Source organism: Cupressus sempervirens, chromosome 2 (genome assembly GCF_028749045.1).
Source record: "Cupressus sempervirens isolate cs-2001-9-10 chromosome 2, ASM2874904v1, whole genome shotgun sequence".
Classification (NCBI taxonomy): Eukaryota; Viridiplantae; Streptophyta; class Pinopsida; order Cupressales; family Cupressaceae; genus Cupressus; species Cupressus sempervirens.
Genome location: NC_143119.1, coordinates 768,873,980 through 768,894,022, shown reverse-complemented (window position 1 = coordinate 768,894,022; position 20,043 = coordinate 768,873,980). Strand labels below are relative to the sequence as shown.

The following is a 20,043-nucleotide window of genomic DNA, read 5'->3' as shown; positions in this document are numbered from 1 at the left end:
CCAATGCCTGAAGAGATGATCAATCAACATGGAAGGTTGCAACCAAAGTAGGAATGAAAAGAAGAGTCTATATGGTAAATAATCCATCTCACCAAAATGCATAGGTACCCAGCCATTACATCTATTTAGTACATAGTAACAAATACTAAATACATAGCTCACTCCGTCGAACCAAGAAAGCATAAGGACCAAAAAAAACCCCTCCTAATGCAGACAAGGGTGAAGTGAAAGGCAACTGAAAAAGTGATCCAAAATAACTAAATGTCAAGGAACCACAAACGAGATGCACAAAAGAATATATATGTTTGTGTTGAGGTGATTAATCTTAGACATATCATGAGGCTAATGTCACGAAAGAGACACTTACTGGACAAAGGAATATAGAAAACAAAGGCAAAATATCAACCCCCCTTGACACTTTAATCAAAGTAGTGCATGTACAATAAGACACAAGAAATGGGGAATCCCCAAAATACAATAATATGCATGAATATCCTAAGATGGCACTGCTCAAATTAGAAGGGAAAAAATATTGAAACAAAAAAAATATAGAAGGAATATGAGTCTTTATCTTAGTGTGTTTGCAAAAATGCACATAATATATGTCTACAAAGACCATAAGAGACATAAGCTAATACAACATATAATACACCTAATGATAAATCATCTGAAGCAACAAAATTGATCCTCAAACTTGAAACAACCAAGATATCCACCAAAATGCAAAAATGCAAAAAATTAAATAGAATGAGCTTGGTGCATAACCTTAAAAACAACCAATATCACTGAAAAGAGCTCTAAAAGGCCTTTCCAACAATACAAAGAATTCCCAAGATATATCTTCTAGAGTACAAAATAGAAGTCCTAACTTTGACAGAAAAACCCATAAAAAATACCAAAACTAAAAATAACTTGCACCAATACGACAGGCTCAAAACTAGCTTTCTAGCGATATCTTGTTTGTAAAAAATGGAGTTTGGATGAGAAATATATGATAAAAAAACCATAGATAGGTCCAAATCGAGCTAGAGGAGTTTCATGCATGCTAATTCAATGCTGATGTCAGCAAATGACGAGCCAAAATTTGATGGTCGAATGGACGTTGAGGCAACAAAATGCCTAAAAAAGGACCAGTTCATCGAAAAAAACATGCCAGGAAAATCAGGTTGCCAAAAAATCATGGCTGGTGTCAAAAATGAATCCATTGGTCCAAAATAAAGCATGTATTTTTTGTAAAAAAAAATTGCAAAATAAGGTAAAATAATATGCCCATGTGAAAGTCCAAATTGAAGTTTTGACCCAAGGCCAAAAGGGGCAGGTTAATCTCCATCTAAAATGCACTAAAGACAAAACAAAGTCAATTTTTTTTCTAGATTCATGAAAACGTAGTGATCTTTTTCCATTTTTTTTGTTATTGTTGACTATAGACTATGCAAATCATGAAGATCAAATGCTGAAATTTTCAGAAAAATCCATGATGTTTTTGATTTTTTTGAAAATTGGTCAATTGTATAGTTTGGATGGAGGATAGCTACATCCAGGCCAAAACACATGGGGCCCAACGAAGACTTGGGATCCTATGTATTGATCACATGCATTGAGTACATGTTCATCCACTAAAAAACATGGAGCGCTGCAAACCAAATAAGGAGTTGCTAACTTGGCCATATGTGTATGCTTCCAATAAAAGGATGCTCGACAAGAAAATGCATGCCAAATTTTGCACCAAATTCAGACGAGTGAATGGAGCTTCTTCCAATGGTGGAGTGTTAACAAAGGAAGTGTCAACCATCAAAAAAGCATGCACACTAGAAACCATAGGATGCGGCTATCCTCCCATAAAAATGTACAGTTCCAAACCAATTTTCAAAAGATCGAAAACATCATGGATTTTTTTGAAAATTTTAGCTTTTGATCTTAATGATTTGCATAGTTTGTAATTGAAAATAACATAAAATTTGAATAAAATTCACTATGTTTTCATGAATTTGGAAAAAAAGAAGTTTGACTTTGTTTTGTCTTTGGTACTTTTTTGTGGGAGATTAGCCTATATTGAAACAGACGCAGCCATCCTCCCACAAAAATGTGTAGTTGACCAATTTTATAAAGATCGAAAACATCATGAACTTAAAAAAAAAAAAATTAGCGTTTGACTGAAACCAAATTCAAGTAGCACCAAACATATGGATGCAGTCTCCAAACTAGGGCACAGGGCCCAAAAATACAACCCACCAATAAATGTCATCCAAAATTTGTGTAATGCACCCTCAAAAATTGGAAAGAGGGTATTGGGATCAGGCTCATCTCACATCACATCAAAAAAATTGCTAGAAAACCAACGCTAATATGCAAAATATCCACCAGTGAAAAATCCACAACCACCTAGAGGAAGCCTACATGGAGGCCTAGTTGCAAGCACCAAAAAATGCATGCATTTTGAAATAAAATTGCTTACGCTAATCAAATGCTAACTGTAAGAGCTTGGTGTAACAAAAAGGAGTAGGTGGAGTGCAGACAAAAAAAGGAGCTAGTGGGGGCCACATCGGGCGATGAAAAAACTAAAAAATGTTATCTTGTTTGAAATACTTGGTGCCTGATAAGTCAAAGGGCCTCCAATGAACAGAAGATCCCCTTGTGCTGACAATGTGATTCATGCGCTTCACAAAGACTGAGGCATGTAAGTGGGCCAAGCCATCTATGATGCAACATATATGCAACACTGGCTAGGGGTATTGCTTGAGCATAGGCTGCTGAGAGTTAGGGTGTGGCCAAATTAGAGAAGTCCTCAGTTGACACATGGGCAAGCATAAGGACAATATGGCTTGAGCATGCTAGTGTAGGTGGGGCCCAAAAATTTTTTCTCCTCTTTTCAAAAATCTATGCCCCTTTTTTAAAAACAAAAATAATGACTCCTAAAGAACATTCATGGCATAAAGAAAGTCCCCTGTAATGTGCACGCACTTGATTTTTATTAAATAATATATAAAAAATGCCATTGTTTGCAATAATTTTTTTATTAAAGAAAATCATTGCCTTGATTTGCATGCTCAAGTCAATACAACTTGGGTGTAAATTATTTTTTTTCCCCAGAAGAAAAAGTCATCCAAACTTGACAAATTTTATATGGAAATTTGAGTTTTTGGATGCTCTGAGCTCAATGGTGATGTCTGTTTGGACTCAAAGTGTCCCTTGAGATCTAATATAAAAGACCTCTAAAACTAAAATCCTCTTAAAGAAAATATACAGATATGAAAACCAAGTCCAACCTCTCATTAAAAGAACAGGGACATGAAGATCTAGAGATCTAATACCATGTTGAAGTTGATGAAAGCTCAACCCCACAACTCCAAGAATCACTGCATGCAAACACCTACCATAGAAAGAGAGGAGAAAAGCTACGGAGGCTGGAATTCACAAATCCACAGAAGATGAGACATTCTTGATGAGCAAAAAAATAAATTGTTATTAATCAAAAAATGAATGTTGTGTCAAAAATGAATGAATTAAATAGTACACAGAGATCAATCCTTATAAAGGAGATCAAAACCCTAAAAGGTAAAACCTAGATTGCATAATAATAATTAATTATTATATATTATATATAAGAACACACCATATTACTCTAACAAAAGTTAATGTAGTGGAACAAATCCTACACTAACCATGAAGGAGGGTTATGCAAAACTTTTCATAACTTTACAATACTTACAAAAATTATCACAAATAAACATAAATTACATACCCATTATAACATAGTGATTTACATAGGGAAAGCCCTTTCAGGAGAAAAAAACCACACTTTAAAAGTCACCTAATATATTATTCAAAAATTAACAAGAGCTCTTGAGAGCTTGAGTCCCTGCCTTTTGGTACTAGTGAAAGATATTATAATTTTTGTAATAATAAAAGTTGAATAAAGAAAAAAAAATGTTAATAACCACATTAATTATTTTGATTTTTGAATAATTTAATTCATAAGAAATTGATGGAATGAAAATATTATCATTATAATAAACTTTGTCTTTTATTTTTTTAATTTACATTTTACTATTAAACTTAAAATTACATTGACTAAAGATAACTCATAACATATACTATATTTACAAATTATTTATATTTTATGAATTATATATTAAATAGTCTAAATATATCTAAAAATATCTTTATAATATTGAACCAAATTATTAACTGAACATAAATGTATTTTAATAATAATATGAAATCAAATAGCCAAGAGTTCTTTTAGTATTTATAAATAATTCTTTATACTTTTTCTAACTTAATTGTTTGTAGATTCTTCACAATCAAATAAAAAGTAGATATAAAAAGCCTATTTCTAACAAAATATCCTTCATCTAAAATGAAAGCATGCATTAAATATATGTCAGAAGGAAGTTTTTTTAATTGTGGAGGAAACATAAGAGGGACGATAATGCTGATATGTACTAATTAATTGCTGGCCCATTAATTTTTACTAACATCATGACCTTCTTCTCATGGATTTTTGCCAAACCTAGCCATCTATCTACTTAAGTTTTTGTCCAATTTTAATTTTGTGAAAATCAATTTATCCCGAGCAAATTTAGCTTAGCCCAATCGAAAAATTAGAAATGACATTCAATAATTCAATTTTTAAATCCGACTTTAGAAGTTCTAAAATGTAATGCTTGATTTGACAAGAAAAATTAATTGAAAGGGGGTCAACTGAAAACAATAAAAGGCAGGGACTAATAATAGAAAAAAAATACTTGAAGAGGAAGTTTCTTACATGAGCATCAACATCAAAAAATAACTCATTTATAAGTTTCTCTTACACATAACCTCCATCTTAGGCACCCAACATATAATAGATACAATATACATAAATGGTCAAAAGGTATTACAAAATCATGAGCAAAAAAAAAAAAAAGTGGCACCCAACTTATCTCCAATCCAAGATGTAAGTTATGATGTGTCAAATACACACTGAACACGTGACTCCTCTTGAAATCTCTTTTATGTGTCCAACATGTTTTTAAAATTATCATTTAAGGAGAACCAACTTTTGGAGACGATATATTTTGATTTAGGAATACACTTGTTATGAATACTTTTGGGCCCAGAAAATGCCTCTTATGGCTTTCAAAAATTGACTGAATCTTTCAAATGAAACTTCAAAAAATGAAAACCTTAATATTCTAAAAATCTAATTATGATCTTGCAACAAAAAAATATCAACATGCTTACTAAAACAATCTATAGCTTTCAATTTTTTTGGGATCAATTTGTGCTCAAATGTAAACTTACCATAAATAGTACTGATATGTAAATGCAAGCTTGAGACATCACTATTCCAATCTCTCTCTCTCTCTCACACACACACACACACACACACACACACAATTTCCCCCAATCTCTCTCTCTCTCCCTCCCTCCCTCCCTCCCTCCCTCCCTCCTATTTTCTCCCCACCCCCTCCTCTATCTATTTCTCCATTTCTCTCTCCTTTTTGCTTCCCTCTATCTTCATCTCTACCTCTATTAAAAGTTCTCTATTAGTCATGTCTGGATTTCTATAAATAGATGCATAGTTGATTTTAAAATCTCTACTGAAACCTTTGTTACAGACAAAAACATCATTGAATTATATATATATGAACAAAAAATTTCAAGTTGTATTTACACATTTCTTATGTGTACCTATTACACACTAAATGTTGATTCCTAATTGACAACAAAACTAAATAAAAAGAAAAATAATAATTCTACAACCTTATTTAACTAGAAAAGTTCTTGTTGAAATAATATAAATGCAATACCAAGCTATTTGACAACTACAAACCTCAAACTCTATCAAGCAATCATAGTCTTGACTAGGCGTAGAATTTGACGGTCACCCTTGCCTGTCATGTGCATTTTTTAATGATGGTTTGGTCATGGTAATGCCTTTCGTGTTACATGTGATCGTCATTCTTTTTGAAACAATTTAGTAATTCTTTTCAAATTTAAAACAATCTTATTAAAACAATATGTAGCTTTTAATTTTTTTATGATCAATCTGTGGTCAAATATAGACTTATTTGAAATATAACATTATGTAACTGCAAGCTTGAGACAACAATGTCCCAACATCTCTCTCTCTCTCTCTCTCTCTCTCTCTCTCTCTCTCTCTCTCTCTCTCTCTCAATCTGTGGTCAAATATAGACTTATTTGAAATATAACATTATGTAACTGCAAGCTTGAGACAACAATGTCCCAACATCTCTCTCTCTCTCTCCCCCTCGCCCCTAAAACTTATAATATTTTGTAAATACAAGCTTAAGGCACCAATGTCCCAACATCTCTCTCTCTCTCTCCCCCCCCTCCCCCATGCCCCCACTCTATTTCTCTCTATTTGTGTATCTCACTATTTATCTCTTTCTATCTCTCCCTTTCTCCCTCTTTCTCTCTTCCTCTTGAATTCTTCCCCCCTCTCTCTCTATCTTCATCTCTCTCTCTACCTCTTTCTACCTCATTACCTACTTATCTTCTTCTTCTTGCCTCCCTTTATCTTCATATGCGCCTCTATCAAAGACTTTATTTTAATCATATTAAGATTTCTATAAGTAAATGCATAATTGATTTGAAAATCTCTATTAAGACTTTTGTTATACAAAAAAAAATCCCCTACAACATATATTAAACAAATATATGCTAAAAAAAGTCAAACATAACTCATAATTTTTCAAAACTATAGTTAGGCATTCCTTAACTATGCCCATAACACACTAAAAGTTGATTCCCAATTGACAACAAATTTAAAGAGGGCAAAAAAAAAAAAAAAACATTTCTACGACCATGTTTAACTCGAGATATACATGCAATGCTAAGCTATTTGACAACCACTTCCATAAGTAACTGCATAGACCTCGAGCTCTAACAAGCGATCGGACTTGTTGAAAACTAACACAACGATTGAAAAAAGTCACATAGTTGTTCAACAAGGGACTGATCGCAAGTTTCTACCCGAGAATTCTACAGCAGGCGGGACAAATTTTATTCATCTCAGCACATCTGCCGTAAGATTTCATTATTGAATGCCATAACAATTTCAATACAATCTTATCTGTAGCTCATGGATATGAATAAAATAGCAAACATGGTGAAGAAGATAAGATTTCTGCATTCTTACGTGGGGGAAAAATTACTTCTTGTGACAAAATTACTTGTTTTGTTCCAACAATTTCTGTATTTTTCGAACCATCAAAAAGTCCATTATATCGGCGAAGACTTTTAAATACCCTAACCTAAAGCCCATTACCTCACAAATACGTGTATACAGATTTTATTCTACTGGAATGTCCCCAATTCTTCTATTACCTATGCTGTACTTGTTTGATCTTTATGCGATTCAAGGATGAATCAATGGCGGACATATCTGTTATCCCTGTAATTTACCTCCTCCTTTACCCCTGTCTCTGCCTATCTGCTCAAGCCCCAAAAACCTTTGTCTTTCCCAGACTGAGCGGCTTAACTACTACAAATCTGTCAAGCTTGTATTTTCATGGGAGCGCTGTGATTGAGCCCGATCTTATAGGCATCCGTCTCACCAATCAATCAGAATACCTCACGGGTACTGTTTTATACTCAGAACCCTTGCGTATGAAAGAGGAATTAGGGATCAAGAATGCAACTTTATCATTCAGCACAACTTTCGTATTCGCCATGGCTCCTCCTCCAGATGGTTCACAGAGCGCAGAAGGGCTCTGGTTCATCATAACGCCAAACAAAACACACGAGGGAGGCCTAAAAGGTTCGTACCTTGGTTTGTTCAATTTCACAAGCATGGGGCAGCCTTACAACCATCTCTTTGCCGTCGAATTCGACACTTTTAAGAACGACGAATTCGACGACTTCGATGATAATCATGTAGGAGTGGATCTCAACTCTCTCGTTTCTGTAGAATCTAAGTCTGCAGGTTTCTGGGATGGAAATCGGTCCGTGGAATTAGATCTCAACGGGAGACGGAACATTCAAGCCTGGATTGATTATGATCATCTCCAAGATCAGCTCAATGTGAGCATAGCAGTAGCTGGTTCAATTCGCCCTGAAAGGCCTCTAATTTCTCATACAAATCTGAGTCTGGTAAGTCTTTTAGAGGAAGAAATGTATGTTGGTTTTGTGGCAGGTACTGGAAAATTCGTTCAAGAACATTACATCCTCGCATGGAGCTTCACTACAAATGGAACAGCACCTGCTTTGAACGCATCTGTTCTTCCAATCTTAAAACCCATAAAATCTGATTCCAGTAACAGAAAATTGCGACTAAAAATCGGCATATCAACAGCTTTAGCTGTGTTCCTAGTGCTTGTGATTGCACTTGTGTGGTTTAGGAGGAGGAAAAACATAGAATTGGTTGAAGATTGGGAATTAGAGTATTGGCCTCACAGAATCAGCTACAATGACTTAAGCATTGCAACTGATGGATTCTCAGAAAAGCGAGTCTTGGGATTTGGAGGATTCGGCAAGGTTTACAAAGGAATTCTCCCCACTAATGGCCTCCATGTTGCCGTGAAATCAATCTTCCGAGAGACCAGTGAAGGAGTGAAGGAATTCATAGCAGAGATTTCAAGTCTAGGTCGTCTTCAGCACAGGAATTTAGTGCAAATCAGGGGTTACTGCAGGAGGGGACAAAAGTTCTTCATAGTGTACGATTTCATGGAGAATGGAAGCCTTGATAAGATGATAGGTAGGAATCCCGGTCGAGTTCTTGGATGGGCTCAAAGGTATGCAATTTTAAGAGATGTGGGTGCGGGATTGTTGTATCTTCATGAAGGGTGGGAGCAAAGAGTAGTGCACCGAGACATCAAATCTTCCAATGTTTTGTTGGATTCAGAGCTTCATGGGAAATTGGGGGATTTTGGGCTTGCTCGTTTATATGGGCATGAGGAGAATAGCCAAAGCACTCGTGTGGCTGGAACCCCTGGTTACATTGCTCCTGAGTTGGTAGCTACAGGAAAGGCGAGTAGTAGCACTGATGTTTTCAGCTTTGGGGTTTTGATGTTAGAGGTTGCTTGTGGAAGGCGGCCTGTAGATTTCTACTTTGAAGATTCTCAGGTGATTTTGTTGGATTGGGTGAGGGAGTTGCATGGCAATGGAAGGCTCATGGATGCTGCTGATCAAAAGCTTGGTGGTTGTTTTGTTGAGGAGGAGATGGAGAGAGTGCTTCAATTGGGGCTCCTGTGTTGTAATCCTGAAGTGAAAGGAAGACCTGGTATGAGACAAGTGGTTCAGATACTAGAGGGTGAAGCTTCCCTTGTGGCCCCTGCCCTTGATCTTTCATCTGAGATGAGTATTTCAGGCCCTGTAAGTATAAGGGAGTCTTCATTGTCTGAGTCACTGTAGAAAGGAAAAGCTTGTTTTACAGAATTTTGTTTAGGGGAAGAGATTCAGTAATAGACGGGGTCTCATAATTGTGATAATACACCAAAATTTTAGCTTTAAGTTTTTCAGTGAGTTAGAATCTTATTTCAGAAGGCATATATTGAGGCAAACATTTCTTGGAGAGTTAAAACTCTTATTGCTCAGCTTAGAACCAACTTTCGCCAGCTCAGCTATGAGACCGGACGACGGAAGAGACCGGATGAATCTTGGGCGGAGCCATCGTCCAAAAGAGTCTTGGAAAGAAAGTTTGCACGTATTGCAATTCTGAGATGGTGGAAACTGAACAACACTTTATTTTAAAATGTGATGCATTCAAGGACAGCTCTTGGTAGGACATATTCAGCAAGGAGAACATTGAGGAGTTAGGTGGGCTCACCATCAGCTTGCACAAAAAAGAACCCGAGTTACTAAAATGAGTTTAGTGGGAAGGCTGTCTCATAGGCTATGTTTTGCATCGTGGTCATCATCTATCTTCACTCATCTAAGGAGGTACATTGAAAAAATCCGCAAAACCCAATTTAAAATTTTAAAAGTTTTAGTAGCTGTGCAAATTAGCCTTAACAGCAAATTGGATGCTTTCCCCGAGTAGCCCAATGCGAATACATGATTTTAAGGTTATTCTCCTGTTTTCTGTCAGTAATATGTTTACTTTCTTTTTATGATATTGCTATAAGAATTTAACTGTGTTTTGAGTCAAACTCGTAGCAATATCATAATTTGACTCAAAACACACAGTTAAATCCTAATAACAATATCATAATTTGACTTGCTGTGAAAATTATCTCCTACTTACTTTCTTTTTGTTTGTTTGGAAGAAGACCCAGTTCCGTATCTGAAAAAGAGTTATTGATAACTGAAGAAGTTTGATCCAGTCGCGTATTTGTGTAGAAACTTGATGCGCCAAGTGTAAATCTTAAGATAAATGGGGCCACCCAATGTTGAATGTGGGAGGGAGTAAGCGAAAATGGTGCTAATTAGGTTGAATAGGCCGATTGTTTGAGCAAAAGCTTGGCTGTAAGTAGCAGTCGGAATTGAATTGTTATTACCTCAGCAACAAAACTTTTTGGTTTTTGTTTTTGGGGCAGATGGAGATATTTATGGACCTTATTTTGGACTACTCATTCAATGTGGCACACCTCATTTGATAGAGATATTCATGGACCTATGACAACCATAAAATGACAGACATAGATAGTGCTAGATGGCATGGAGTAGGAAACGTGCAACAAGTTTATAAGCAATTATATGTTCAACTTTTATATTAAGTATTTGTTTAATTTTGACATTTTTTCAAGTAATAAATGAATTTTTTTAGTGAGGCTAAATAGACCAACAAATAGTTATATAGATAAGAAAGTAAGTTATATAGAGAAGCACAAAAAGCTCAACAAATTTCATTTTCAAACTGTTGCATGATGAAAGTAAGTTATATATGATGTTAAAAAAATTGTGACACAATCAACCTCCAGAAAATCTTCTCATGATAATATCTGATCTGTTATATGTACTTGTTCATATTGTGAATTCTAGATTAAAAAACTAAGCAAAATAATTAATCATGAAGAAATAGTAAATCATTTTGAAGTTGAGGGCTCACCCTAATGTCTATTCATTTGATAGGGACTACATAAAAAATGGTTGTCTAAATAGTGAAGGAAGTGGTAGACTTCTAGTGTACATCTTTTGCACAGTCTTATATGAATAAAGGGAATCTTAGGGCTTCTAGAAGGACAAGTTATGCTCAAATTTAACTCCATGCCTACTTGCTTGCTCGCTTCCTTGTCCCAACTACATGTCCACCCTAGTGTTATTGTTGTGCCCATGAAACTAGTTAGCTTACATTTTTTTATTGATTTTAGATCTTTTGGTTTGGTTAGTCTTTCACCATGGAATTTGATATCGTATGGTACTTTTTTATAGGATGGGATTTATCTACTTGTTTAGTATGGAAATCATGTAAATTAAGGGCAATGACAATTATATTCAAAATAAAATTCTTCTTGTGAGGAAGATACTAAATTATCCATAAGAAATTAGTTAACATGTTCTAATGATGACTCTTAACCCCCTACTGTACTGCAATAATGAATGAGTAATAAGTTGTAGAAATATTATTTATAGAGCCTACAAAGGAAAAGACTAGTCAAATATATGTGACATCTACTAAATGAATGCACATTTCAAAGTTGAATTAAAAATGAAATATAAATATCCATATTTTTTTGTGATGCAACACATAGGTGAATTGTTATTTGACTTCCTAGAGCTATGAAATTTACAAATACTAAAGATTTTGATCAAAAGTATTGATTTTTTTTCGAAGGGATATTGAATAGTTTCTTTGAGAAGGAATCATGAAGAACAAAATTACATGGATTTGATATGAATGGGTGAAAGAAATGCAACAAATTCAAATTGGAAAGAGAGATTCAAAAAATATAGAAGTTTTATATGTTATCAATATAATTTAATCATACTTCTAAAGAAATCTTGTAGCCATATGCTATTGTAGAGACAAAGATTGTGTAAGAGAAAATGGAAAATATGTAATGAGTTGTAAGAAATGAGTTAAACTTAAAACTTTGAAATGATCATATTAATTACACATCTTACTTTAGTAAGATTTCAAACATAAATGCTTGTGACATTATGATTATGTATAGTGTAATTATGATGAAGGCACAACTCATGACAAAAATGACACAATAGTAAATGAAATCTCTATTATTTGAAATGAGAAGCTATTACATTCATTACAATCTAAAAAGGCCCAATTGTGTGCTTTATGGGCTACAATATTATTGGATTCTTGAGAAAAACCCTTCTCACAATACCTTCTCCGCAAACAACACTTTCACTACCAAGATGGGCCTCAACTAGCCTAAATGAAATTTGGTGGTTGGGTGCCAAAACAAAGGATTTAAAGTTCAAATTAGTAGGTGGGAAAATAAGAGATTCCAAAAAAGGTGGCCTAACATTTGGGAAGCATAACTTTTGATCTTGGACTTCGATTGATAGACTATTGACACTATCAAAAAGATCTCTGAGTGCTTTACAACACTTTGAACAACTATCCCCCATTATTTGGGGTTGTACGAGACCATTTAATGTCTCAAGTTCGACTCCGAAGATTTTTCAAGACGTCATCAAAAACTTAAAACTGCAATAACTTTCAAATTGTTATATATATTGAGTAGATTTCTTTTTCAGATTGCTAAAAGTCCCATTTACCACTTTCCCTTGAACTCACTCCCTCCAATTCTCTATCAACATGACCATCCTACAAAATAGCTCATTTTTTTTCTTCTATATTTTAATGCCAACCTAAAATTTGGAAAACTGGCCTAGAAAAGTAGCAATGTAAATCTAAAAGTTGGAATCTCTGATTCACCCAAAAAGGCGCCTAGAAATGCAAAAGCATGAAACGAAAACTATCATGACATATTTTTGAGTGACGTAGGATTGCCCTTACACCACTAGATGCTCTTGCATCAATTTAGAATCCATCTTTCCTACTTATTCTTTTTGCATAGTTAAATTTGATAATCGTCCATGTTTGTTTATGATATACTGGTGGACTATTAACCCAAAGATAGAGTCTTTCCATTGAAGAATGCTTATTCATTTACACTCAAAAGAATTTTTAAGATGACACATAATAAGAAAGGAATTAAAAAAAAATAAAAAAATCTTACTAGAAGAGATGATTTGTGTATGTAGTATAACTTCTCATGGTAGATAATACATTTTTTTGACTTGCATTTGTGATGACTTGATTATTGAAGACATTGTGTTTGTTTTGAAATTGCTTTCACTATATTGTGAAAGAAGGGTGAACTTTCTTGAAAACTTATGCTATTTCCTTTATCAGTTTAGGTATGTCGTAATATGTAATGGATAAGTATATTTATGAATATGTTTAATAGTAAATGATCTATACTAGATCACAACCTTTTTGTAATTCATATAATAAACCTTTGCCTTTCTCTTATCACTCATATAATTGTCAAGAAAAGTAGGCTTATATACTTGTCATGTGCCTTGTTCTTGTTAGTCCACCTTGTTTTCATGCTTCAAATAATACTAGTTGATTATTAATTGAAGGTATTGAAGTCTCACTTCTACTTCGGACATGATTGTAGGTATGTAAAGTCCTAAGTTTGCAAGATAAGATGGCTCTTACAACTCTATATCAAACAATTAACTATTTAAGATTCAATAGTTTTTCTTTTACATTTATATTTCAATACCATATTTTAATTGTCAATATCTACCAAAATTTCTCATTAGTAAATTCAAAATACTTAAAATCAAAATCTTCTTATTTCAATATTAGTACATAAATATTTATAATTATCACTTTACAAAAGGAAATTTAATTATAAATATAATAATACTTAATTTATCACACACCATTTTATGAACTAATGATAATTATTAACTAGTATATTCAACCAATATTAATAGTATGATCTTGTAATTTAACAATGATTTTTTACTTAATACAAATATTACTTGGTTTATTCAATATTAATAAAAAACATAAAATTGATAAGTAGTTCTTCATAGCAAGTCAAATTGTGATATTACTATCAAGATTCAAATATGTATTTTCTAAGTTAAACTCATTGACCCATATTTCATGAATAGTGATTCACAAGATCCTCATGAATTGTGTAGTTTGTTTCATGAGTAGTGGTTCACAAGAACCCAACTATATATTTTCATTATGATGAGAGATGAGTTCTCATGAACCCCTGCTCATGAAACTATAAGGAAACTTAGGTGTGGAAACAACTTCCTACACTAATCCCTTAAGGAAAATATTGTGCAAATTTCGATTAAATCCTTACAATTTCATATTCGATATTATGTAAACAATTATATTGCAGTCAAACATGAACACATAAAAAAAATAGAGAAAGAAAACACATAAACACAAAGAATATATGTTGGTGGGGAAAAACCTTTCAGTAAAACAACCCACCCCTCCAAAACTTGCACGATGTATTATCTTCAACACAAAAGTTACAACACACTTGCAATGCAAGTTCTTCCAGGACATGGAAGACTAATCTAGTAGCAACCAAAAATACACTTTTCACTCTCTTCTATCTGCAACCCTAAAAATGCTTATATCATGCGCTTTCCATTTTTAGGGAAACTTCCAAAGAACAACTGTATTAGGGTTTTACCATTCTCTAGAAAAGTAGGAACCCAAATTTTTTTCGAGGTGATGCCTCGAACCCTGCATGCTAGATGGAGACTCGAGTGTATAGTACTCAATGATCAATTGTCACATGTTTTCATATCTTCAGCCATCATCAAATCTTCCAAAGATAGCTCTTACACGTCATAGGAATCCGTCATAACCATTTCAGCCATGATCTCCTTACACACAATTCAAGATGTTGACACATATAAGTGGAGTGACACATCGACATGCCAACTAGACATGTACACTCACACTTAATTACATTATTTGCAAAAAATACATTTAAAAAAGAAGTAGGAATTATCCAAGGTTGAGACACCTTATTCCTAGCATTCTCCCACTTGTCGAACACCTTGTAAGAGCAACAAGAACATAACAGGAACTAATCGCTATAGGCCAAAAGGCCCATAGACTTCAAACACCATCTGAACTTCTTTGTGCCCACTAGTTTCGTCAATGCATTTGCAACATTCTTTATATTATCTATCTTCTCCAAACTTAACTTTCCATCTTCCACCATATCTCTCACAAAGTGAAACTACACATCAATGTGCTTTGTTCTGGCATGGAAAGTTGGATTCTTTGCAAGGCAAATAACACTTTGACTATCACACCAAATAGTAATCTATCCTGCATTAACACCAATACCAGAACACAATCTCCTAAGCCAAATGGCTTCCTTACAAGCATGAGTACCAACCATGTACTCAACTTTTGTAGTGGAAAAAGAAACCACAGGTTGTTACTTACTCATCCAACTGATGGCTCCACCAAACATAGTGAACACACAAGCACTGGTGGATCTCCTACTATCAATATCATCTATCCAATCTAAATCCACAAACCCACAAATACAAACTGAATGTGGAGCTCCAAAAGAGTTACCATGATGAAAAATGGAGTAATATGATGTAACCCTCAAATATCTGAATACTTTCTTAACTTCATCCTAATGTACTTGTCCAGGATTAGCCATAAACTGGCTCAGAACTCCCACTGCTCGGGCAATGTTTGGTCTAGTACAGACCATAGCATACATAAGACTGCCAACTGCACTAGCATAAGGTACTCTACTCATGCCCTCCACCTCATTAGAAGATTTTGGACAATCATCTATAGATAACTTTGTTCCCATAGAAATAAGAACAGACAATGGTCTACAATTTGCCATGTTGAACCTATCCAACACAGACTTCACATACTTACTCTAACTCAACCAAAGTTTTCCGTTGGACCTATCTCTATTGATTTCCATACCCAAGATGTACCTTGCTACCCCAAGATCTTTCATCTCAAACTATGTTGAAAACTGAGATTTAAAATTAGAAATCATACCCATACGCTTCTCAAACAACAACATATCATCAACATATAATGAAACGATAGGAAGGAAATCATTTTCAACTTTGAAATAAACACAATGATCTGATTTTGATCTTACAAATCCAATTGACAACACAAAGGCATCAAACTTAAGGTACCACATCCTATGAGATTGTTCCAAACCATATAGAGACTTCTTTAATTTGAAAGCCAAAGATTCTTTACCTTTAACAATGTAGTGCTCAGGTTGTGACATATAAATCTCTTCCTCCAAATCACCATGAAGGAAAGTTGTCTTCACATCCATCTGTTCTATCTCTAAATCATATGATGTAGCAAGAGATAACATAAATCTAATGGATGTCAACTTTGCAATAGGAGAGAATATTTTTCCATAATCTTTTCCCTCTACCTGTGAGTACCCCTTCACAAGCAATCTAGCTTTCTACCTTTCAACACTACCATCTGCACAAAATTTCTGCTTGAACACCCATTTCCTACCAACAGGTTTTCGTCCTTTAGGCAAAGGTACAAGGTCCCAATTTTTTTTAATCCAATGAAGCCATCTCATCATCCATGGCCTTAATCTAGGAACCTGCATCTTCCATATCCAAAGCCTCTTTCATAGATCTAGGCTAATTAGTCTTAGTAATCAAAGCAAAGGCACAACTGGAATCTAACATAGAATAACCAAACCATTCTGGCTACTTTCTACTACTCGGGGATCTCCTCAAGGGTTAAGGTTGAGGTTGTTCTTCCTCTTCTTCTGAACTATTAGAGCTACTAGAGCTCTCCTCATCATTAGACCCAACATGATCTTTCTGTTTAGTCTTCTTAGGGGAAGGAGGCAACCGAACAATATCTTCCTTCTTTTCTTTTTCATTTGTTTGTAGCACAATAGGAGAAGATGTTAGCTCTCTAAAAATAACATTTCTGTTATACAACACCTTACTAGTCATAGGGTCCCAATGCTTGTATCCTTTCACACCAACACTGTATCCGATGAAAATACATTTGATAGCTTTGTTTTCCAACTTAGATCTTTTCTCCTTTGGAACATGTGCATAAGCTTCACAACCAAAAACACAAAGATGTCTAATTGAAGGCTTCTTACCAAACCACACCTCCATGGGTGTCTTACCAATAAGAGCTTATGTATGAGATCTATTAACCAAATAGCAAGCAACGGCCATAGCTTCAACCCAAAACCTTTGTTCAAGACTGGCTCCACTAAGCATACTCCTAGCCTTCTCCATTAATGTCCTATTCATTCTTTTTGCAACTCCATTTTGTTGTGGGGTATAAGGAGTTGTCTTATGCCTCTCGATACCTTGTTCTTTACATAACTGTTTAAACTCTATTGAGCAAAACTCACCACCATTGTCAGTGCTCAAACACTTAATCTTCTTACTAGTCTAATTCTCTACAAGAGCTTTAAATTCCTTGAATTGACTAAAGACTTGTATCTTAACTTTTAGGAAATAAATCCATGTCCTACTGTAATCATCTATAAAAGATACAAAAAATATAGACTTGGAGATTGAAGGAACTTTTATAGGACCAAATACATTAGAATGAATAAGATCCAAAACATCAAAAGATTTGTGAGAACTAGAGTAAAATTGCACATGATTTTTTTTACCATAGACACAAAGTTGAACTTGAGATTACAATCATTTAACCCCTCAACAAGGTTCTTGCTTTTCAGGGTTCTGAGACCCTTCTCACCAATGTGGCCAAATCTCGTATGCCATAGCATTGTCTTTTCTATAGTTAGCTTGCCTTCCAATGTGTTTGCACCCTTAGGTACACATGTTGCATTGCCATCGAAACCAATAACCATAGTCTTCTTTACTGCTCATTCAGATGGTGGGGATGAAGTGATAGTCGCTTTCTTCTTTGAAACAAAAGAACTATTGTGCTGAGAAATGCATGCATCAAGCAGAAAAAGAGTACCTCTCCTAGTACTCTCAGCAAGTACCATAGCTCCTCTCATCATCTTGCATCCATCTTTAGAAATAACAACTTGCACACCTACATCATTTAGCATACTTACAAATAATAGGTTTCATGCCAAACTAGGGATGTGCATTACCCCATTGATCCCCTTTGCTCGTCCACTAGGGAATCTAATAGTGACCCGTCCTAGTCCAACTATCTTTAGGTGAGAATCATCACCCAAGTACACCTTTCCACCATCAAAAAATTCATACTTTAAGAATCAGCTTTGATGAGAGGTCATGTGAAAAGAAGCACCCGAGTCTATCAACCACACATCTTTAGATGCATGCATTGCCAAGGCTACAATGAAAGCATTGCCATCTTCTTGAGATTTTTTTGAACCTAAATATGAGGCCTTCTTCTTCTTCTTTGGCTCTTTACAATCTTTACGAAAGTTCCTAGTCTTATCATAGTTCCAACATTTTGCCTTGGACTTTCTAGGAGTCTTTGATTTTCCACGAGATTTGGATCTACCCTTTCCAGGCTTGTTTTCATTTTGCTTCCCTCTGTCGTTGGATCTACCACGAATAGTAATAGCTTCCTTAGCCAAATACAAAGACTTTCTCTATGTCTCCTTAGATACTAGTGAAGAAACCACATCATGCATTCTAAAAGTGACTAAAGTACTTCTACGAGCCATCACAAGATGGTCCCATGAATCTGACAAGGAACATAATAGGGTCATACATCAATCCTCCTCCTCTATCTTGACACCAGATGATGTGAACTATACAATCAATAAATTAAAAGCATTTAGATGATCTATAATAGATCCTCCTTCCTCCATTCTTAGTGAATACAACTTCTTCCTTAGGAACAACTTGTTCACCAGAGATTTGGCCTGATACATAGACCCAAGCTGTGTCCACAAATTGTTTGCGATCTTCTCATTAAGAACATTTAGGAGAACTGAATCAACTAGATAGAGTCTAATGAGACCCTTAGCTTTCCGATCCTTGAGATCTCAATCTGCTTGAGATATTGTTGCAGGTCTCACATCGAGTGAAGCCACCTCCCATAGATCACGATCTTCAAGCAAGTCTTCCATCTTGAGTTTCCACAACTCAAAATTACTACCATTGAATTTCTCCACCTCCATTTTTCCATATGATGAACTACCCATCTCAATTTGCAACTAAGGTTCAAAATTATCTGCAAAAAACTCCCACTCAACTTGAGATTAGCTCAAAAAACCCTACCCAACAACTAGAATCAAAAGTTGATCAAGCTTTGATACCACTTATAAGGAAACTCAAGTACGGAAACAACTTCCTACACTAATCCCTTAAGGAAAGTATTGTGAAAATTCTTATTAAATCCTTACAATTTTGGATTCGATATTATGTAAATAATAATATTGCAGTCAACCATGAATAAAAAAAATAGATAGAGAAAGAAAACACATAAAAACAAAGATATGTTGGTGGGAAAAAACCTTTCAGTAAAACATCCCCACCCCTTGAAAACCTACACAATGTATTATCTTCAACACAAAGGTTACAACACACTTGCAATGCAAGTTCTTTCTAGACATGGAAGACTAATCTGGTAGCAACCAATAATACACTTTTCACTCTCTACTATCTACAACCCTAAAAATGCTTATATCATGCGAACTAGATGGAGACTCAAGTGTACAATACTCAATGATCAATTTCCACATGTCTTCATGTCTTCACCCATCATCAAATCTTCCAAAGATAGCTCTTACGTGTCATAGGAATTTGTCATAACCATTTCAACTATGATCTCCTTACAAACAATTTAAGATGTTGACACATACAAGTGGAGTGACACATCAACATGCCAACTAGACATGTACACTCACACTTAATTACATTATTTGCAAAAAATACATTTACAAAACAAATAATAAGAATATGAATTATCCAAGGTTGTGACACCTTATTCCTAATAGAAACATGAAAAATAAGTTCAACTCAAAACTCCAAAGAAAAATCTTAATAATACTAGTGCTTGCATCAGATGGACTAGAACGATAATGCTGGTAGCAATGTATGATTAGTTTGTATTTTGAAGTGCAATGAGAGTGGACAGACACATCCATTGAACTATTTTACCCTTTTTCATTTTCTATATTACAT

General features: G+C 34.7%; 1 pseudogene across 2 annotated transcripts; it reads left to right on the top strand.

The window, feature by feature from the left end:
* The first annotated feature begins 6,859 nt into the window (after nt 1–6,859).
* Nucleotides 6,860–10,664, top strand: LOC149575718 (L-type lectin-domain containing receptor kinase SIT2 pseudogene; annotated as a pseudogene). Of its 2 annotated transcripts, none has more exons than XR_016360220.1 (2): nt 6,860–9,888; nt 10,218–10,520. The product of XR_016360220.1 is annotated as an L-type lectin-domain containing receptor kinase SIT2 pseudogene, transcript variant X2 (transcript). The 2 variants fall into 2 exon arrangements; XR_016360219.1 differs by having other exon boundaries at nt 7,024–9,888; nt 10,215–10,664.
* The last annotated feature ends 9,379 nt before the right edge of the window (nt 10,665–20,043 follow it).